Below are 5,764 nucleotides of genomic sequence, written 5' to 3'. Positions count from 1 at the left end.
ACTGGAGTTAATTATTGAAAATTCATAAGCAGGAATCAAAAATAGAGTTTTTTCAAACCGTTTATTACCAATGCAGTTTTATCAGTTTCTCTTTACCATTAAGTATAAAGTTACATTCTATTTCCAGTGGATGCCCTTTATCAAGTTAAAGAAATTATCCTCAATTCCTCATTTGAGGAGAATTTTTATCATAAACTAGAGGCCCGGAGCACGAAATTTGTGCATGGTGGGGAGGTGTTGTCCCTCAGCCCAGCCTGCACCCTCTCCAATATGGGACCCCTCAAAGGATGTCCTACTGCTGGTTTACAGGGATCAGGTCTAAACCAGCAGTCGGACATCCCTCTCGCAATCTGGGATTGCTGGTTCCTAACCACTCTGCCTGCCGGCCTGCTTGCCCCTAACTGCCCCACCCCCACGAGCCTGATCACCACAACTGCCCCCTGTGCCAGTGTGCTCACCCCCAACTGCCTCCCCTGCTGGTCTGTTCACCCCCAACTGCCCCCCTGCTGGCCTGCTCACTCCAAACTGCCCCCCTTGCTGTCCTGATCACCTCCAACTGACCCCCATTGATGGCCTGCTCACCCCCAACTAGCCCCCTGCTGGTCTGCTTATCCCCAATGGCCCTGCCCCCCCCCCCCCCCAGCCTGATCACCCACAACTGCCCTCCCCTCTTGGCCTCTAACCACCTCTACTTCAGTCCTGCCACCATGGCTTTGTCCAGAAGAACATCCGGAAGGTCTCCTGGAAGGTCTCACAGTCTAATTAGCATATTACCCTTTTATTAGTATAGATAGAGGCCTGGTGCATGGGTGGGGGCCAGCTGGTTTGCCCTGAAGGGTGTCCCAGATCAGGGTGGGGTTCCCTTGGGGCATGGGGAAGCCTGGGTGAGGGACCTGTGGTGATTTGCAGGCTGGTCACGCCCCCATGGGGTGAGATTCCCAGCTAGGGGGTGTGGCCAGCCTGGGTAAGGGGCTGAGGGCTGTCTTCAAGCTGGCCACACCCCCTTTAGGGTGGGGGGTCCTCACTGGGGTGCCTGGCTAGCCTGGGTGAGAGGCTGATGACTGTTTGCAGGCTGGCCAAGCCCCCCAGAGGGGACCCTCACCCCATGGGAGTGTTGCCAGCCTGGGTGAGGAGCTAAGGGCTGTTTTCAGGCTGGCCACGCCCCCTGGTGATCCAAGCTCCCAGCCCCTCCTTTTTTTATTTTTATTTTTTCAGCACCTCCTTGAGTGGAGGCCAGGGTTGGCTGGAAGCAGGTATCTGGGATTTATTTATCTTGTATAATTGAAAGTTTGTAGCCTTGAGCGGAGGCCAGGGTTGGCCAGGGCGGGCGGGAAGCTTGGCTTCCTCCATTGCTGGGGGCAACCCAAGCCTCGTGTCCCCTCCAGCTCCAAGGCTGCCACCATCTTTGTTGGGTTAATTTTCATAATTGCTCCTGATTGGCAGATGGTGTAGCGGAGTGATGGTCAATTTGCATGTTTCTTTTTTATTAGTGTAGATGAGTGCTGAATTTTGTGTATCTACTTAAATGATCATATTTTCTCATTTATTCTGTTTATATTATAAAAAAACACTGATTAAATGTCTAATCACCAACCAATCTTGCATTCCTGGGAAAAAACATATAGCATGGTTTGTTATCATTTTTATGTATTGCTTAGTTCAAGTAGCTAATAAGAATTTTTGCATCTGTGTTCCTGAAGAATATTGGTCTTTTGTTTTTTTGGTAAAGTTTCTTTCTTTTGATTAGAGTTAGCATACTATATCATTATTTTAACCAGAGTCTTTATATTTAAAACTAGTGTCCCAGTGCACAAAATTTGTGCACATTGAAAGGGAATTAATTAGAGGAAATATTTTAATATTGCTATTTGCCCTTTCTCTATAATGGAAGTATCAGAGATGAAAGAAAATTAGTAGAATGTATATGAAAATCTCCCTCCTGTCAGAGTCTCGGGGTGCGCCGTGGACCTAGAGTCAAGTCCCTGCCAACCACCTGCATGTGCTTCTAAAATGCAGAAGACCCAGACATGGCCAGCCCCACCCCCATTGGGTGAGACCCAGACCTGGCTGGCCCCAACCCCGTCAAGCCCCTCTGGGTGGGTGGGCACAGCCTCAGGTCCCCCAGTCAGGCACTGGGTAGGGGGTGCAGTCTCAGGTATTATGTAGTATTATGCTGATATTATAATATCAATAATATTATAATATCAAGCCCCGCTGGGAAGGGGGTGCAGCCTGAGGTACCCCCAGACTGTTGCTGGGGCGGGGGGCACAGCCTGAGGTATCCTGGTCTGGTGCCAGGGCAGGGGCCATAGCCTGAGGTCCCCCATCAAGCCCCATAGGGCAGGGGGCCAGGCCACAGCCTGAGGTCCCCCATCAAGCCCCTGCGGGCGAGGGGTGTAGCCTGAGGTTCCTGTCAAGCCCCGTGGGGTGGAGGGCACAGCCTGAGGTCCCCTGTCAAGCCCTGCAGGGCGGGAGACACGGCCTGAGGTCCCTTGCCCTGGATAGGTGCCATGCAGCCTCAGGTCCCTGCTGTTCAGTCGTGACGTTACGGCATCCTGGCTAATTTGCATATTCCTCTTTTATATAGATAGATGTTATTTTGTATACAACATGTAGTGTGGTCTTTGTTTTTATTCAGTTTTACATTCTACCTTCTTACATGTATTTAGATCTTTCCCATTTAAGTGATTAGTGGATTGGTATAGTTGGCATGAAATCTAATATATTTTTCATTGTTTTCTACTGGTTGCAATTGTTTCTTTTTCCCCTCTTTTTTTCAATTCTCTGGTTAATTTATTATTTTATATTATTGCGTTTATCTCCTCTCTTAGCAAATCTATTCCACTCATTTTGAATTATTTAATGGTTGTTGCCCTGGTTTTTGTAATATTCATCTCAATTAATCAAAGCCCACCTTCTAAATAACACTATAGCAGTTCACAAGTAATGCAGTTAACTTATAACAAAGGATTCTCAAATCCTCCCTTCTATTTCTGATGAGATTTTTGTTATCCATTTCACTTAGTTTTATGCCATAATTATCCAATATGTTCTTATCATATTAAAAATAATCTTTTAGATCAATTAAGAAAGAGAAAAACAAAAGTTTTTATTTTACTTTTATTAGCTTCTTCTGTGATGTTCTGCCTTTCAGGAATGTTTGGGAAAATTTATTTTTGAAGCCATCTGTGCCCAGAAAGTGTTTTGTGATCTGTTTTAAAATGATAAACTCATTTTTGAAAATTAAATATAACACTATTTAGATTTTCTCTTCTTTCCTGTATTTATTTTCATAAATTATGATCTTGTAAATTTGTTCATTTAATTTATAAAATTATTAGTCAAACATTTTTTCTTCATATTCTTTATCTTTCTAATATATGTATCAATAATGATGTTCCTTTTTCTTCCTAATATTGGTACATTGTACTTTTTTATTTTTCTGATCAATTTTTTTAAAAAGGTATATCCATTTCACTATTTTTTTTCAGAAACCAACTCTTGGCTTTTTAATATTCTCTATTGTACTTTTGGTTTTTAGTTAATTAATTTATACTCTTAACTTTCTTCCTCATGTTTTCTTTGTGTTTAATGTTATTTTCCTAATGTTCTAAGATGAAAACTTGAATCATGATATATATATATCAAGATATATATATATATATATCTATCTATATATATATATATATATATATATATATATATATATATATATATATATATATATATCTTCTTTCTGGTACAGGCCTGTAAAGCCTAAAGTTTTTTTTTTTATGTCAGTAATAACTGTATACTACATTAATATGCCACATTTTTTTGTATGCCAGTCAAAATATTTTGTAAATTACACTGTAATTTATTAATTTACCCATGAGTTGATTTTGGTTAATATGCAAACATGTGAAATTTTTACATTATTTTTATAAGTATACTATGTAGTATATTCTTCTAATAAACTTACTCTATATTATTTTTAATATTGTGAAACATTAAGATTAAGTTTATTAATTATGTAGTTCAAAACTCTAATTGCACTGACTTTTGTCTGCTTATTCTACCAGTTATTCAAAGAAAGTTTTAAATCTCTCATCTTGACTATAGTTGTGTCACTTCTTACTCTATATAACAAGATTGTGTTATTAAGTACAGATTTATAATTTTTATTCTCATTATTTCTAATAATGCTTTTTGTCTTAGAGCCTACTTTGCCTAATATTAATAAAATAATATTAGGTAAATTTTGGTGACTAGTTATTATATTATTTCCCAATTGTTGAAAAGTTTTTAACATCTCTATATACTTATGCTTAAGGTGTGACTCATTATTTTTATCAAATATGAAATATGTAGTCAATTTACAGATAATCTATATATATAAAACCCTAATATGCAAATAGACCAAATGGCAGAACAACCAAACGACTAGTTGCTTTGAAGTGCGTTGACCACCAGGGGGTGCACATGGAACATGCCAGGCGTCAGCAGCAGGTGGCAGAGCATGGAACATGGTGGGCATCAGCTGTGGTGGGATGGTGGAGCAGGTGAGGTGGGCGCCTGACCAAGGTGGGGCACTGGTTGCTGTCATCAGGGCGAGCCTCTGGCGGTTACTGAAAATTCTTTGTTCCTGTGAGCCACAGTCCCGCCCAGAGCTTGCACCTGCTGCTGGTGCCGAATCCACCACTTGTACTGGCTGCTGGCCCCAATCGCCCCTGAGGGCTTCTCCACTTTCCCCTGCTCCTGAGGGGCGATCAGGGCAGCAGCCACCGCTCGCACCCACTGACAGCACTGGCTGCCTCACACAGCTGCTGTTGCTGGCCCCCATCACTTTGCAAGGTCAGCAGGGCGAACGGGGTCAGCGCCTTCAACGTGTGGGAGCAGTGGCGGCAGGAGCGGGGCTGCTGGCAGACAGGGGACAGGGGGGTCTGCAGCAGGAGGGGGTGCAGAGGATGGGCCAAGACCCGCCCCTGTGCTTACCACAGCCTCCTGGCCCAGAGTTCTTTTCAAGGTACAAGAATTTGTGCACTGGGCCCCTAGTTATCACATATTTTTAAGTTTAAATCTACCATCTTTCTCCTTGTTTTATGTTTGCCCCATTCTGCTTCTTTTTTTGTTGTCTTATTTTAAAAAAAATATTTTTATTGATTTTAGAGAGGAAAGGAGAGGGAGAAAGAGATAGAAACATCAATGATGAGAGAGAATCTTTGATCAGCTGGGGATTGAGCCCCCAACCCGGGCATGTGACCTGACCAGGAATCATGACATCCTCGTTGATAGGTCGATATTCAACCACTGCGCCATGCAGGCTGAGCTGTTGTTTTCTTTTTAATTGATCATTTTCCCCCATCTATTAGATTATTAGATATGTTACTTTTCTTTTCTTTTAGTAAGTACCGTAGGGATCTCAGCATGAATCCTTAACTTATTAGTGCTGACTTCTTTTAAAATTAGTGCTGACTTTTAATCAGCATTTTGACCATTTCTCAGAAAATGTGAGTACTTGAGAACACTTAAATTCCATATTTCCCTGAGTTCAGACTTTTTTGGTATTATCAGATATTTTAATTTTATATATGTACTAGTGGCCCGGTGCATGAAATTCATGCATGGGGGGGTGTCCCTCAGCCCAGCCTGCACCCTCTCCAATATGGGACCCCTCGAAGGATGTCCTACTGCTGGTTTACAGAGATCGGGCCTCAACCGGCAGTCAGACATCCCTCTCGCAGTCTGGGACTGCTGGCTCCTAACTGCTCACCTGCCTGCCTGC

The sequence above is a fragment of the Cnephaeus nilssonii genome (assembly GCF_951640355.1).
Source record: "Cnephaeus nilssonii genome assembly, chromosome: 3".
Taxonomy (NCBI): Eukaryota; Metazoa; Chordata; class Mammalia; order Chiroptera; family Vespertilionidae; genus Cnephaeus; species Cnephaeus nilssonii.
Note: the sequence above shows the minus strand (reverse complement) of the source record.